Here is an 18,147-nt window from a genome sequence, read left to right as displayed (position 1 = left end):
GCAGCACCATCTTCCCCCCACCAACTTGTTTCTTTTTTAAAAAATCTATTCTCAAACCTCCCTCCCATGACCCTTGTACCTGAATGTTGCTGTGCCTCCGCAGCAGCTTCACTACATCTCTTCGCCTGACTGCCATGGTAATGGAATAGGGGCTCCATTCGGAGCCCGCCTTCTAAAACCATGACGGCCATCTTGGAAAAGTATTTTCATTCATTGAATGGGACCACTGGGGTAACCCTGGTCCAAGGGCTAGAATGGAGTGGTGCGGGGGGTTTAGTCCTGGTGCCCTCGTTATAGGTCATTGCTTCGCTCAGGCCTATAACTCGGGCTGCCGGGCCGTCTCCCCATTCCAGCCCTTGGAACGGGGTGCTAAAGCATAATTACAGAATTGAAATGTTGACAGGTCCATTTCAGACAATGCAATGGCCGAGGGCAATAATAGCAGGTCTTCTGTCCCTGCATTGCAATGTTTTTGTTTGTCTTTTGTATTTTATTTTTATTTATAAAGCATCTAACACCTAATTGCTGTACAAAGAACAATATCAGTACACTAAAATGGGATACGTGTTACAAGGACTTTAAGGAGAAAAGAGAAGATGAGCCTTAAACTGAGTTTTGAAGAGAGGAAGAGAAGAAATGGAATGAACTGAGAGAGGAAGAGCATTACAGTGTTTGAAGGCTAGCAAACAGAAAGAATGGAAATGGGAAGAGGGACTGAGAGTGGAGAGATTGAGGAAGAACATAGCAGGAAATAAGGGAAGACAGAAAAGGACGAGCAAGACCATGTAGAGATTTATAAACAATACAAAAAGAATTAAAGAGAAGACGAGCCTGCTGCATGGCTGTAGAAATAGAATCACAGGGAGAGAGACGGACAGAGTACACATGGAAGCATGATAAATGGAGCAAAGGGGGGCAAGGTGAGAGGCAGGAAACCCAGGAAATAGAGTAGAGCAATAGAAAAGTAATGAAAAGACAAGAAAAGAGATGCAGAGCTTAGTAGCCTTGAAAGTAAGAAAGTGGTGGGATTTAGAAATACAATGAATAGGAGCAGTGAAGGAAAGAGAAGTATCAAAGACGACGTTCAGGTTGCGGCCTGAAGCAGAGATCGGAAGAGAAGATGGGGGAAAAGAGGTAGATAAGGGGTGACAGGGGGGTATAGTAATGGCAGGAAAGAAAATAACTTCCATTTTAGACGGGTTAAGATGAAAGTAGTGAGAATCCATCTAAGATTGGATGGAAAGCATACAGTTAGAAAGAGCAAAGTGAATAGAGTCACAGAATGATGAAAAGGAGAGGAGAAGCTGAATATCAAACGCATAAAGAGCATAGGAAAGACCAAAGGAGGAGATAATGGAAGCAAGAGGAATGGTGTATAAACAAATGAGTAGGGGGTCCAAAACGGAGCCTGGGGAACACAATGAGAAAGAGAGAGGGTAGGGGTGTAGAGTCTACCCCTGGAGACCAAGTAACGGTGGAGAGAAAGATAAGAACTGAGCCAGTCGAGGACGCAGAGAAGAGAGAATGGTCAACTGTATCAAATGCAGCCGATAGGTCAAGAAGAACAAGGAGAGAGGAACGTTTCGAGTAGTGAGCAGAGAGAAGAGTGTCAGACACAGCAAGAAGAGCAGTCTCAGTGGAGTGGAAAACACGGAAACCAGATTAATGGGAGGGGAGGAGCGAGTGTGCAGAAATAAGGCCAAAAACCTGAGAGTAAATGATTTATTCCAGTAATTTAGAGAGAAAGGGAAGAAATTAAATACGAAGGAAGTTTGAAGGAGCAGAAGGACCAAGATAGAGCTTTTTAAGGATATGAAGAATAGAAGTATGTTTAAACATAGTGGGGAAAGTAGCAAAGTGGAGAGAGGAGTTACATTGGGCAGTAACGTCGGAACAAGAGAAGAGTAGACCAAGGGGATGAGAGAAGGAGGAAGAGGATCATTGGGGCTACAGTAGGATGGGCATCAAAGAGAAACAGTAGAGTATCATCAGAATCTGAGAGAGGTGAGAAAGAGTTTGTAGCAACTGAAGGAGGAGAAGAAATAGGGAAAGAACTTGCAGTTGAAGGGGATAATAGAAGAACGAGGAAGAGACATTTTTGAAAATAATTAGCAAAGTGAGAGGCAGAAAGAGATGTGAGAGGAAGAGGGTTAGGAGAAGGCAGTGAAAGAATATAGTTGAGATTCAGGAAAATTCAGTGAGGATCAGATGATAGGGAGGCAACTCGATCATTAAATAGGTTTGTTTAGCGGAGAGGAGCCAACGCCGCTCAGCCCTATGCAGAGAGTGACGGGCCGAGCAGAGAGCAGGGGTCATCCAGGTTTGGCAAGGTTTATGGGAAGGAAAGAAGGGAGAGGGGGATAGGGAAGATCAAGGATATCCTTAAGGCTCGAAGGCAGAGGCATAAGAGCAGAATCAACAGGTAAAGAAGAAAATACATCAATAGAGGTAGAAGAGAAGAAAGTGCCACAGAGAAGGGGAGAGACTAGAAAAGAGAGAAGGTCATGGTGGAGAAAAATAGAGAAGGAGGGGTGAGAAACAGGTGGAGGTGGGAGAATGAATGCAAAAGCAAGAAGAGAATGATCAGAGAAGTACAGTGGAAGAACAGATATAGATGAAGAAATAGGAATATAAGAGAAAATGAGATTGAGAGATGAGTCAGAGGAATGAGAGGGTGGAGTAGGAAGTTGAGAAAGGTGAAAAGAGTCCAGAATATATAATATGGGAACAGGGGAGTGGGATGTGGGCAAATGGTGGTTAAAGTCACCAAGGTGAAAGAAGGGATAGTTAAGTGGAAGAAGAGAAGAGAGAAGTGCATCAAAGATTGGCACAAAGAGAAAAACAGAGGCAGGAGGACGGTAAATGACTAGAAAGATAAAGGGAGAAGGCAAGGAAAAGAAATAAAGATGGTATTCAAAAGAAGAAAAAGAAGGATGGCTCTGATAAGCACAGCCATAGACAGAAGGATAGTGGGAGAGAATACCAAACCTGCCATCGCGGCAAGAAAGGCAGGGGGGTGAGATATGATGATATGATATGATATGGCATTTATAACGCGCCTATACACAAGTGTTTCAAGGCGCGAGATAACCTTCTCGGTTATCCGACGCAGGTTATCTGGCCCATGAAGCGTGCGTCAGTTGAGGCTTTTGCTGCCACTTTCTCACCGCCCCTCCCCTTTGGCTGACTCACCCCCTGACACAGCCCTTTCTATGCTCCTCTCTGCTATATCTGACGCTCTTGTGGTTCTTGCCCCTGTCATGAGGATCCGCTTGAAGCCCAAAGCCAAGTGCAACTCCTAGTATGACTCAGATCTCGTCACCCTTAAACGGAAGTGCAGGATGGCTGAGAGGAAATGGTGTGCTTCCTGTACATCCCCTGACAAACTGGCCTGCTGCCTGCTCTAAAGGCAATACCAGCTCTCTGTCCGCACCAAGAAGAAAGCCCTCATCCAAGCCTGCATCTCTGCAGCATCCAACAACTCGGCCGAACTATTTAAAATCTGCAAGGAGCTAGCCAATCCTGCTGCAGTCTCTACTTCTCCTGTCACCTCCCAGGCCCTCTGCAGGGCCCTGGGTTCTCATTTCATCTCTAACACTCAAGACATCCTGTCCTCTCTCTCTTCCTCTCCTCCTCCCTCTACTCCCTGCTCTTCCTCTGGCCCTTCTGTGGCCACCTCTCCTCCCTCCTTCTCTGTCTATCCCATTTTCTCCCCAGACGAGGTTTCTAGACAAGTTCGATCTATGAAAGTCTCATCAAAACAGGTTCTACCATGTTCTTCTAAAACCATCAAGGACCACATTGACACCCTGGCTCTTGCCTTGGCCGACTTCTGCAACCACTCCTTCACCACTGGAGTCTTCCCTTCCCCCCTGAGCACTCCCTTGTGCACCCTCTTATTAAACCTTCAGCCGACTGCTCATGCCTTGCTAACTACCGTCCAAGCTCCATCACTCCTTTCCTGGACAAACGCCTGGAAAAGCTGGCCATCTCCCAGTTTAATCTTCACAATGAATCTGTTGGTTGTCTCCACAATCATCAGCCTGGCTTCAGAGCTGCCAGAAACATGGTAACTGCTCTCCTGAACATCCATGAAGGTCTGCTCTCCAACCTTGACTCCAATACCCCCGGTGTCCTCATCTTACTTGATCTCTCTTCTGCCTTTGATACGGTCAACCATGCCATCCTGCTCAACCGTCCCCATGATAACCTGGGTATCACTGATCAGGTCCTGGCTTGGTTGACTCTCCCAGGTCCAACTTGGGTCCTTCCTCTCCTCTATCTCTACCTGTGGTGTTCCCCAGGGGTCTAACCTATCTCCCTGGCTGTTCAACCAATACCTGGCACTTCTTGATCACCGGATTTCTGCTCTCTGTCCCAACTCTCAATGCTATGCGGACGACACCCAGCTCATTTTCAGGCTACCTTCCGCCCCCTCTGCCCCTTCTCTCGTCTCTGACAGCCTGTCTGCTGTCCAGGAGTGGTGTGTTGCCAATGATCTCTACCTTAATGCCAGTAAGACTGAGATTTTTTCATCGGCATACTTACTCCCTCCTTTCCTGTCACACTCTGGCCGGCCTATCTTGGCCCTCTTCCTTCTTCCACTTGTGAGGCTAAAAACCTTGCAGTCATCTTTGACTCCACTCTCTCCTTCTCTCCTCACATTACTGACGTCTCTAAGAAGTCACACTACCAGCTGCACCTGCTCTGAGGTATTCTTCCTTTCCTCTCCTTCCCCCTGAAGCTCACTGTCTCCAGAGCTCTGGTTCTCTCTAGGCTGGACTACTGCAGCAGCCTCTTTCTAAATCTGCCTGCTTCTACTCTCCACCCTCTGCAACTCATCCAGAACAGGACTGCAAGACTTGTCCATGGCCTCAAGCCCAGAGATCGTATCTTTCCAGGACTGAAATATGTGCACTGGCTCCCAGTGGTTGCTAGGATTAAGTTCAAAACCCTCTGTATTGTCCACAAGGCATTCTGGGGCATGGGGCCCCAATACCTACAACTCTCTCTTCCTAAGTATCTTTCTTCTTGAGCTCTTTGCTCATCCGCCTCCAACTTCCTCAGGGTAAGTCACTTCTTGAAGCAACAAGTTGGTGATAGATCTCTTTCTTCGGCTGGGGCCTCCCTCTGGAATAGCCTCCCTGCCTCCCTGAAACTTGAGGAGAACCATTTCCAGTTCCGGAAGCATATCAAGACCTTCCGCTTTGCTTCTGCTTTCTCTCCTCCTCTCCCCTGCTGAACTCCTGACTGAAACTGCACTGGTCACCTGGCTACCCTCTGAACTCGGGCCCAGGTCCCCTCCCCTGCCAGCTGCAAACCTGCACAGCCTCCCAGGCAAATCCTGCACTTGGGGGCTGTTTCTCTATACCTACAGTCCCCTCCAGCTCTTGAAAATTGATGTCTGCACTTACCTCTGCACTTGCCATAAGCCGGATGCACTTTTTACTTATTGTTTTTATTTATTTAATTTATTTATTTTCTCTTTATTTACTGTTTATCCTGTGTATTGCACTGCACCCTCCCCTTCCCCCCGCACTTTCCCTTTTCGCCCTCCCCTGCACTTGCACGATCTGAATGTCACCTGGCCTAGTAAGATCGCTCTCTTTGTCCTCCCTCTGTTCCCCCTCCCATGCCTCGTCTCACCTTGAAACACGTGTTATAAATGCCATATCATATGTCATATCAAAGAAGAGGAGGAAAGAGCAGCAGCAATGGCTGTATTGCTAGCTGATATCCAGGTTTCAGTAATACACATGAAATGAAAGCGGAACTGAGAAAAAATATGGAGGACAGAATTAGGGTGACCAGATTTACAAAACGAAAAACCGTGATGACCATCAACATAAAAGAGGGACTACCACATTGCAGCCCATCAATTACCGCCCCTCCCCCAGCATGCCCCCACAACCACCACACAATCATATTTCCAGCACTTCTCCTTTTTATAAACTGTATATGATCTCATTTGTGCAGTTTTGTCTGTGAATTTGGCATGTTAATTCAAAACAAGCGTTTGCTATAACTGATATTACATGGCTTGCTGTACACTCATTTCCTAGCCAGTCTCTATAGCACAGTGAGTAAGTGTTTTGACTTGTACCTGAAAGGTTGGGTGTTCCAGCCAATCCTCCGGCACCAACATTCTGAACGTGTTGTGAAAAATAATTGCAATTTTAATTACCATGGTCGCCCAACCATGCAAAACCCCAGATGGGGTTTCTAAAATGAAAAAACCCCTGGGACCCCAGGACAGAGGGCGACTTTCCCGGAAAACCGGGACGTCTGACAGAATGCCCCTTGTTGGTAAGGAAGCGTGAGTTCCAGAGGGCAACATTCACAATCTTGGATGAATCTGAGACAGGAGGATAGATAAGATTGTCCATGTTGCGATAAGAGACGGGACGATGAAAGGAGGTAGTGCCCGCAGGAGGCATACATTGAAGAGCAGTGGGAAAGGAAGAGCCTCTCAAAACAATTGGGCAAAACAGGCGCAAAGAGTGGCTGCAGTCCATGCTAAGGAAAGACATAAAAGGTAATACACAGAGGAAAAGAGGCAAGGGAGGAAATAAAGCAGGAGAATGCAATATAATGAAAAAAGAAGAATCTGAAGACAGCACAGGACTTTGCCCTGGAGAAGATGTTACCATAACAGCTTCCCTGGGTGGTGGGAGGGTCGAAGGGGGCGTGGCCAGCTCCACGAGGAGGATGAGGAAGGAGGAGGCAGAGTTCACGGTTAGCCGAGCAGAGCTGCAGCGATCAATAAAGGGGCATTGCCAGCTTCAAAGTTTTAGGGGGGCTGGATGGCAGCTTTGAAAGCTGGTAGTGAGGGCTGATCATTAAACCCTTTGCACTTTTGACCCCCTCTGCCCCCGAGCCCCCTTTCTGTGAGCCCTGGAGGCTGAATAGCTATTTCAGCTTCATTGGGCCCAGTAGCTGCATCTTTCACCCCAATTCAGAGGCTATATAGTTTAACAAAGGTGCTAATCATGGGAGGTGTGGGTCATCTGAAAGTGGAGCCAAACAGTTAAGCCTTTAGCTTCACTATAGGGCAGTGCTCTTCACGGTTTTATATGCCAACCCTCAGCTTGTAGAAACATTTTTACAGGTGGGTCTCCCTCACCTATTCCTGGTCATGGGGTTAAATGGCACCTTAATAATGGGTTGACTGTGGGTGATGGCATGCCAAGATGCCACCTTCACCCACTCTAATACATACTAGTAAATCTGTTCAGCATTGAAGGGGAGGACAAGCATGGATGTTTTTGAGGGGTGTCTTAGATAGGTCCAGATGACATTCGGTTTGCAAGGAGGGTGAACATGAATACCAATGAGGACACCACGAGAATCGAATAGTATACTTCTGCGGCAGGTGGGTTGAAGAGGGGTTGGAGCCAGTACATCGAACCAATTGTCTCAGATTCTTTCATTGCAAGTGGATGGGAGGGAGCATCTGTTTCCAATTTAAAAGACCCGAAGCTTGAACACTGATGATGGAAATTACACAGCATGCTACAGGCTCGCTCAGAACATATGTCTTTTTGTTCTGGATTCTAAATGGACACTGCCTTCTATTCTCCCTCATCACACACCTTCCCCTGCTCACTCTCTCGGCTATCTCTCTGCTCTTCTTTCTGTCCCTCCCCTGTCCCATCACCCTTCCGTCTCTCCTTCCTTCGGATGCCTGGTCTGTTCTCTATCCCACTCTTTCATGTTCTCATATTCCCTCTTGCATTCTTTTTTTGTAAATGTATTTTAATGGCATTCATTACGAGTACATCATTTTCATACAATCTCAAGTTATTTATTCATGTCCCGCCACAGAAAATGACAACATACAGGAATAGCAATGCAATAACTTGCCCAACTCCCCATCCACCCCCCAATTACACCTCTTATATATGCATACCAACAACCCCTGTCAGGTCTACACAACAGACTATCAAGTCATTCCGGCTATCCATCTAAGTTGCCCCTATCAACAAAGGACACATATGAGTAACCAACCATTTTTGAATTCAAGGCGGCCTGTCACTGGAAGGGTACCGCACGCCGCCCAGCATTATTGCCCATTCCATTGTATTGGACATGTCTAGTTGTATCAACACAGATGACTCCGCTCTGGCCCATTTCAGTAAGTCTCGCCTCTAGTCACGACCTTGGGTCCCAGTGGACTAAAGCAATACATAGGGCCTCATTACAGTTTTGCTGGTGTGAAAAAAGTGTTGGTAAAACTCCTGGTAATTCCAGCACATGCACTTTTGCAGCACCGGCAAACAGACAAGTTTGCTGGTGGGGACACTGATTTTTTCCAGCCAAGAGCTGGAGGTAAATCCTGCCCCATCGGCAAAATACTGGCAGAATTACCGGCCCTGGTCATTCCAGTGCAGGTAATTCCACTATCACCTCCATGGATCGCTTTGAGATTCCATGGAATGGGGATTTACTGGCACTTCTGCCACTTGGAATATGCCGTTAATTCCGGCATTCCAAGTTGCAAAAATAGTATTAGCATTTTAGAGGCATCCGGACGTGTTTACCGTCAATATACAGCCAAAATTGTAATGAGAGCCATAGCCTTGATCCTGGCAAAGAGGCATATAGCTAAGTCATCCATTCCATTCAGCAGTTCTTGGAGCCTACTCTGAGGGAATTATCCCAATCCCAAGCATATCATGAGTATCAGGTCGATCCACGTGGCACCCATGTCACGTATCTCTTCCAGCATTGACTCCCAAAACTGTTTCAAGTGCGTGCATTCCCATATCATATGAAGAAAACCGCGCATCCCTTCCTGCACCTCAGGTATTCTGTTGGCCTGTTGGAGATCATTTTATCAAGCCTTATTGGGGTCAGGCATGTTCTCTGTAATATGTTGTGTTGTATTGTACCAGGTTTAGTCACACATTGGAGGAAGGATAGCTCAGGGTCAATGCGGTTGTCTTGGAAGCAAGACAACGCAGCATAACACAGGTTCAAACCTGATCCCATGCTTAGAAACCACTCACTGGTATTAAGTGCATTATAAATGAACAATAGAATCAAAATAAAAAAGATTGCAAGTCACTATCTTTGTGTAGGAACACATTGCCTCCCACTGATTGTTCTTGAAGTGCATCCCTATATCCCGCTCCCAATCCACCTTTTAATTTGAGCTTTGGCATCAGCACTTTACCTATTAAGAATTATAAATGGTGGGGATGGGATGGCGCTCGTCACCCCTCTTGCCTTCTTCAGCAGTCTTTGCCTTCATTCCCTTGTCATGTCCTCTGTCTTCGTCGCTCCTTCCTGTTCCTTTTTTATCACTCCTTTCGTCCCACCTTGACTTTACATTTTGTTTAGTTTCTTCCATTTTTCTCTATAATTCTGCTCTACCTCTCATGCAGTCTCTTGGATCTTCCTGCCTTCCATTCTGTCTCTTCACTCACTCTTTCCTTCAGTCGCTTGGATCTTGCTCCCTCACATTCTTTCTCACCATTACTCATGTTCTTTCTCTTTAACTCCCTTTTATTTCTCCCTCTTCTCTCCTACCCATTCTGTTCCCTCAATAGTCACACTATATTTGAATCATTCAATATGGTGTGAATCTTTTAATAAACAATTGTTATGTGTGATCAATAGTACTCAATTGTATAAGTCAACAAACAAATTCACAAATACAGCAATTAACATATTGTATACAGAAAAAAAGCTCAACACATTTCGGGACAATAATTCCCTTCATCAGGAGCAAGAATAAATCAATTTCAGATCATTAATTTGTGGAGTCTTCACAGTTCAGGTTTATCTACAACAAAAATATGGAACGTTCCTGTGTCTACACTGCTGCCACTGCAAAAATATCCAAAAAGGAGATCATAAACGTCAATCGAAAGCAGGACAAAAAAATGCCCTAAAACATTTTCCAACCTGTGACTCGAGTTTTCTAATCTATGGTCTGAATTGTCCATGCGGTAAGACAGAATAACAGAACATAAATCAAACATTAGAACAATGAATATAAAATCACCTGTTGCTGCATGCGGTAGCTACTACATTGGACAGACGACTCGTAAAGTTGAGGAGAGAATAACAGAACATAAATCAAACATTAGAACAAGGAATCTATAATCACCTGTTGCAAGACATTTCACAGACAACAGACACTTGATCGCACAGTTGAAATATGTGGTGCTAGAAGTAGTCAGAACTCCACCAAGAGGTAGTAATCTCAATACCCTCTTATCTAGAAGGGAGATGTATTGGATCCACAAATTGGACTGTATGGCCCTTTCAAGCCTCAATGAGGAATTGTCTTTAACTCTGTTTCTTTGACTCTACATCTGCATTCATCGACGCCCATTTGGAAAGAGTCAATTACTATGGGCCATGAGTGGTACATCTGCTGATAGACCCTAGACATACATTGAAACACTCTGGCAACATATCTAACAGCCCTTGAAGGACTTTGCTATAATTACATGGGACTCCACAGAACTCTTGCATGGACAACTAACATATGGTTTTGACCAGGACTGTTAATTACCTACAGGTGTCACTACAGAGATACCATCACAGAGTTGAAAGTGATTATTACCGGAAACTGTAAAGAATATAGTCAATATCGATGGAAATCGATAAATTGAACTAAAGTGTTTAAAGAGGTATCATCATGAACTATGGAATGCATGCTCGATATTGTGTAATCTTCCCTTTTTTTATATCCCTTACTGGTAACTTTTGACAAAGGTATGTTAAAGTATATACTGAAATATAATATGTTAATTCGAGTACAGAAGCTATATTTGAGAGCTTTATAAGATATTTGCGTATGTATTTACTGGCCACTGTATAGGCGTAAATTGTAATAGAGGCTACCCAGAGGCGTTGCTGGGGGGGGGCTAAGGTGGCTATAGCCCCTGGTCTTTTGGTTATAGCCCCAGATAGAATCTCAGGAGCTACATCCAAAAGGCTAGCTAGCCCCAAGTCCCAACAGTTCGACATTAGCTAAGCCCCGGGATTTTTTATCAGACCTAGCAACACCCCTGGGATGCACTTTAGATCGGAATGACAGGCACTTATGTATCCATTTGTGGAACTGTGTGAAATCATACATCTCATCATCAATGCCTCAGTGGTTTTTTTGTTCCGCCTCCCGACACTTAACTTAGACAGACATCCATTTGGATAGATCACCTTTCCATTAAGTACTCTTACATATTTTACATTTACATATTTCTACTTCGATTGCATACATTTTGAGATACACATGCAGGCAGCTTCATAGCCGTCTAAGCCGGATCCCCACTATCTATTTACACATGACATCACATGCTCCTCATGTCATTGACAAAAAACCTAACCCTGCAGGTAGTGGAGCAACCGTGGCACGCCGACCAAAAGTAAAGCGCATTTGCCCGTGATCTCTAGACTTATCTACTACGGCTATATCTATCGCAGCTCCTCCACTGGGACGGCTCCTCTGATTGTTATCAGCCCGAACGGATGTCCCAGAACATTCAGGTAGGAGCGGTAAGTGCAGCATACAGATCGTAGTGCTGCGTAGTAGTTAATTAGACATGCATGAGAAAACTGACAAGTGGGTCAGCTCCATTTAAATGTACGCATGCTTTTTTCATATAAGTGAATACACAGCCACTCGGATAAGCATTCAACTACACAGCTCTTGATGCATTCTGGATATTTGCGTTTCAATAACATAACTTAGGCATGGTCTAATTATAGTGCTAGACTTTCCTTAAAGAGATTTTTTCAAGCATCGTTGCTATCCACGCTTTAGAATATCACCTAGTTAAGTCACTGTATTGTACAAATTGCCTGCCATCCATCATGGACTAACCACAGTCTTTTTTTGGACAGTCTTAAATTCCACTACTGTTGAAAACACTTTGTGGATACTCACCCTATTCTTTAATGCATTACCACAATGGCAATGGGTAAGTTCCCCCTTTTTTTTTAAAATCCTGCAAGCTTGTCCCATTATAGTGAAGTGGGAGAATGGAAGACCAGGCTCCCGTCCTTCACCTCTCGCGCTTGGCCTAGAGGGTCACGGCCCAGACACCCGCCGCGAGAAGAGTTTGTCCATTTACCAGACGACCAGGTACCCTGGTACAGGAACATACGGATGTGTCCACCTGCCTGCCCAGCAGCCCGCACTGGCCATGCCGACACCTGCGGCTCGGATCAGCTAGACTAAAAACCACACGTCGTTAGAGATGCCATGACGACCTAGACAACGGGAAGCACATCTGTACAAATATACACACTTAACATTTCCACACCAATCTACACGAAGAACATACTCAGTGCTCTGACGTAGGCGACAGGCATATTCACGGACGTGCATCTTTATTATTTTTACATAGGCTTTCAGAATGCAGAAACGCAAGACGCATCATGAACTCATCTATAACGCTTGCTCACGCTTCTCTTGAAACCCGTTACCACCATGAGAGGTATAATGGAAACACGATACTGGTCATGGAAACATATGCCATTATAACCCAAAAGCACCTATGCACCAAACAGACTACTTAAGCACCAGGCCCGAGTAGGCCTCAAACAAGAGCTCCCGTGGACATTAACAAAGCAACAGTCAGGTTGCTGATCCTGCAGAAAGAACCCGGTGGAGCAACCAGCCAAGGTCGCAATGTTGCAAACCCACATCCAAGAACAAATCATCAAAGGCACGATGTTGCAACCTCGCACTCCGCGCCTCAACGATAAAGGCACGCCGGCAAATTAAACCAGACGCGCAGTAGAAAAAACAATATTAATTGTGCAGAATTCTGCCTCTTTCACGGTCCCTCCCCACGTGACCAAGCCGAACCTGACGAGATGCCAAAACCCAGGAGAGAAAAGGCGCCTGGGTCCCTCACTACGAGACACAGGCCGATACACTTGAAAGGCTCAATGGACATCTGCTACAGTGGGAGCGGTCAGCCTTCCACCTATGAATAAATCCTCACATTGTCTGCACGTACCCATATTGAAACATTGTTGCAAACACAGGTACACCGAGAGCTGGGAACAACGGTGGTCCCAGGCTGGGAAGCTCACGGATGCACCAATCAGAACATGGGGCTCTTATCTCAGACGTCAGTAATACTAGCCAATCCTCAGGAGTCTTCATGTAACAATTCTTATGTATCTAATTGTAGGGACAACCCAGATATACCACCTGACTACACTTTGTCCACTAATATCATTCTCTATATGTGTACTATACTAACCCTACCACTCGAGCAACCAATTAAGAGTGGCGATAGGTTTTTTGTTAACTTTCTGAAGTGACGCAAGTAGCGCGTCATAATGCAGTAAAAAGGGCCTGCGAGCCCCACGATTGTGTGTGTGTCAGGACGAACGCGTACGCTCCTTGACCCATCCCTGCCGTTTTGTCTAAATAAACAGCAGAGTCACCTTGCTCCTTGTGTGTGTCTCATACTCTATCTCGTCTGGGATATACGGGAGGAGTTGGGGCCTCCCTGCCCGGAGGTCTGCGGACGGCCCGGCCGACCCCGGCAGAATTTCCCCCCGACAAGTTGGAGGCACTGCTGAGATCTGTTTAAGATCAACTTTTATTTTTAGTTTTTCCAGGCACTCCCGTTGCGAGGAGGCCCGGCGGCGCGGCCCCCTCTGCCGTTGCCCCCTTCTGAGGACTACAGGACCATCGCGGAGCTGCGAGAAGACCGGACAGCGCAATCCGGATATTGGCCCTCGGGAGCCGGTTGAGAAGTATCCCGCCCGCGGTCGGCGAGTGTCCAGACGTGGTCCAGACGAGGGGAGGTGGCGAGCCGCTTGGAGGGGTGCACGCAGTCGAGCGGCCCTGCATCGAGAGAACTTGGTGAGCATGACACGCACAACAAGCAATGCGAAATTGTGAGGGAGGGGGAGGAAGTAAATAAGGGAGGAGGGAGGTATTGTACAGATGTGCGGCGAAGGTTTAACTGAGTGTTGCCAATGGAATGAATGGTAGCGAAACGAGTGCGAGAACAGTCGGCTAACGTTACGTGAAAGAGGGGGGCGGGGCACGAAAACATCACGTGCAGCCGCTCGTAAGACACTGATGGCCTAAATTGCGACTACGTGTGAGGGTGGGTGTGTGTGGTTTCCTACGACTTGACATTTATTGATCAATGAGTAGATGAGGTTTCCTATTGTTCGAGCAAGAAACTCGATAGGTAGATGACGTTTCCCTGTGGGCGGTAGCTAGTTACATAGTTGCCCAAAACGGAAGATAATTGGCTGGTTAAGCCCTCCTGTTGAGGGGCGTATCACACGCGAGGCGACGCAGTGTGCGCAGTCCGGTTATATTATTGATGAGATTACCTTGTTCCAGGAGAGACAGGAAGACAGCTGTAGGGTTAGCGGGGTAGATTGCAAGTGTATTTTGAACTTAAAGAACATAACAAGAATATACCAGTAGCTCGAAGAAATCGGTGACGTCACCAATAGGGTTTTAATAGGATATCGCGTGCATAAGGAACTTTGGGTTGAGAGTGGTGAGGAAGAGAAAGATGATAAGGGAGCAGACACGGAGATAACGGATAGACTAGAGGATCGGAAAAGGAGAAGGGGAAAGGGGCGTGGCTGCGCACGGAGAACGCCGGCCACGGCAAATGTAAAAGGGGGAGAGAACGGAGAAACAGGACGACTGTATAAAATCGTCGTAAGGGGTACGCAGCCGCAGGGGGCTGCGTGCGCTTCGGCCGCAGGGGGCCGTAGGGGAAGGAATATAATATAACATCATATTTATTATTATTGCATAATCTGTCAAGGGATTGTCGTAAGTCCCCACACTTGCGGGGCAAGGTAAGCAATACGAGGTTGTATATTGTAAACTGCTGGTAAAGAGAAGGGTAACAAGGGGAGGGCCACTATGTCATACGGGAGAGGGTCGGGAGGGTGGGGGAACACCCTCACTACCCCATTACAACACATATGCACCACACTGCCACCACATAGGGAGAAATTAATTAAGTACAGCATAGAGTGGACCCAGGGGACGGACAACAAAATGTTAACACCATGGCCGCCCAATGGTAGTTTCGATCCATATGCCCAACATTCACTACTAAACCATCTGCACAATACATACAAGGGGAAGAAGTTGGCAAACCATGTGGAGGTGTTTAACTTATGGAGGATGTTCCAGGGGTCCCGACCAGGACCAAATGGAATGTTCACTATGGGGGAAACACCGGAAGAAAAGGAGATTAAGAAAGAAGGAACGGATGGGGAAAAGGGGTGCGAAAGCACAAAGAATACAGGGAACGGAGGACAGGGAGGAGAAAAGATTGATAAATCAAACGACATAAAAAAGGAACGGAACAATGAGACACCCATAACACCGGGAGTGAAAACAGAGGGAGGAGGGTTGTACCCTTTAAGAGAATTAGGAGAAATAGAAGGACAGTTCAGGGCGGCTGAAGGATACTCGAACCCGGCATACAGCCCTCCACCATATGTGGCTCATAGGAAGATACCAATGGGGGAAGAAAGGATTGGAGAAGAGCAGACTGTAGAGATAGGAAACGATGAGTGGGTAGCTGCACAGATATTATTGAAATTACGAGGCTCACTAACTGGAGAAGAAAGGGAGGCGGTAAGGAGAACAGACGAGGATAGTGCCAGAGAGAGTGAAATGAGGGGAGAGGAGCTACTATGGCAGAAGGAAGAGATTTTGGAGGAAAAATTAGCAAAACTAAGGGATGAACAGAATGAATTGATCAAACAACTTGAGAGGGAGGAAAGAGAGAGAGTGAGGAAAAGGAAAGAAGGTAAGAACGAATTGGAAAAATTAAGGGAACGAAATGAGGAGCAAAAGAGAGAAGCTGAAAGGGTAAAAGCAGCAGCAGATAGGGTATCAAGAGTAGTGCTGAGAGAGAAGAAGAAGGGAGAAGAAGAAAAGGAAAAGGAAATGGAAATATGGAGGAGGAGGGTACTATCAGAGACAGCTAAGAAATATGAAGAGGGGAAGGTAATAAAGAGCATAGTAGAAAGAGAAAGGGTGAAATGGGAAAGGAAGAAAGAGGATGAAAGAATATTGGAACAGATGAGCAATGAAGTAATGGAGGAATTGAAAAGAAAAAGGGAGGAAAATAGTAGGGAAATGGAGGAGAGAAGTGAAGGGGGAAGAGAAGGGAGGAGTAGGGAGAGTGAAAGATGGGGAGATGTATATAAAAGTAGAGAGGTAGCAACAACATCAGCACTAGGGGGAACAGTTGGTAACAACGAAAGGGGAGAAAGAGACTTAATAGACTTAAAAACAGTAACAATAAAAGGAAAAAAGGCAGAGTGGGGGGTGCCATTTATGAATGACTTTTGCAGTGAGGAGGAAGAAGGAGTGGAGAAGGATGGAAGAAAGAGTGAAAGGGAAAGCTTAGATAAGCTATACCTCACTAGAACAAACATAGATTCACCCTGGATGAGTAGAAGATGGGAGGAGCTGGAGAGAAGTAAGGAGGGAGTGAAAAGAATAGGGGAAACACAAACCCATGAAACCACGCCACCCACATCTCCATCACGCCCTCCCACGTCACACCATACATGTTCAACCACCGCACGCTCACTGCACAGAATAAAGCTCGCGCCCTTCATGAACGAAATTACACCTTATGCATGCCGGCTTAGGGACCTCCCTAGTCGCAGGCAAGACAGACAAATAGACATACCCATATTGAACACAGGAAATGACGAAAAAAGGGGAAAGGAAGAAGAGGGAGGTAGGAGCAGAGGTAGTAAGGAAGAATTTGAAGTAGTAAAGGAAACGGGGGAAGAGGAGGGGTGTGAAGACTCAATATTATGGAGCGTAAAGGGTGACACAAGACAGAATTTAATGCCACTGTTGGAGAGAGGAGGGGTTAGACCACAGTATGTACCTTGGAAACATACGGATAAAGAAAATATAAAATGTAGGCTCCCATCACTAAGTGGAGGTGCGGGTAAGTGGATATATGAAATGGAAAAACACACCGCAGGACAGAAACTAGCAGTAGGAGATGTGAAGGGCCTGTTAATATCAATATTAGGGGATAGAGCGGATGACATTTGGAAAAGAGCGGGATTCCATGGGGTAACAATAACGAACACATCGCATGATGGGGCACCATTTGCAAACTGTAGACATGCGCTATGGCAGGCACTGAGAGTGCAGTACCCAGACACATCAGACATAGGAGCCATTACTTCCCGTAAGATGGGTGAAAATGAGGACCCTGTTGATTATATCCAGGATATTCAAGAGAAGTGGCGCATGGAAACTAGAGAACAATGGGACAAAACACCAGCCATATTTTATCATATACTAGTACAAGGGCTCCCAGAAGGGGTTCAGAAACAACTAAAGAAAGTAGTGGGGATGGAAGCAAAACCATGGCCAGAAATACAACTGACTATAGTACATCACTGCAGGACATGGCAAGGAAAAATGAAACAAAAGGAAGAGGATAGGAAAACAGAAGAGGCCAAACTAGTACAGAAAAAACTTACTAAATACACAATGGAAGGGGCACTAATAACTACGCCCACACCAATGGCCCAAAGCCCAACGCAAGTAGTGGCTGCACAAGATCCCGCCCAAATAGCGCCTCCACAAGGTGTAATACAGCAAGTGCCGCCTCTGCAATTACACGCACCAAACATGGGAGGAGGGTACCCAATGCAAGGAACTGGGTATTATAGTTATAACAGAGGGAGAGGAGGGTTTATGAGGGGGAGAGGATACGGATATAATACCCAACAACAGGCTGGGGGACTTAGAAATTACTACCCCACAGGGCAACCCGTATACCAGGACAACACAGGGAGCTTCCCATGGCAAAGCAGGGAACCACCCGTGTGTTGGAGCTGCGGACTATTAGGACACATGTCACGTACATGTAGGGTCAGGCCAGGAACACCAGCATGGAATGAACAAGCACAACCTAGGACCTCACAAGAACAGCAGGGCATACAACAACAGCAGATGTCACAAAAAGGGAGTGACCCACAACAACAAACAACACAACAGCCACAAACCTATTCACTGCCACAACAACAAATAACACAGCAACTGCCACCGCCACAACAACAAGTAGCGTTAATACAACCACCACCCCAAACTCAACAAACGCAATTGGGTAGGGTGACGGTGTTGGGACACAACCC

This window comes from Ambystoma mexicanum, chromosome 1q (genome assembly GCF_040938575.1).
Source record: "Ambystoma mexicanum isolate Mex_15411 chromosome 1q, UKY_AmexF1_1, whole genome shotgun sequence".
Taxonomy (NCBI): domain Eukaryota; kingdom Metazoa; phylum Chordata; class Amphibia; order Caudata; family Ambystomatidae; genus Ambystoma; species Ambystoma mexicanum.
This window is presented reverse-complemented; position numbering follows the sequence as displayed.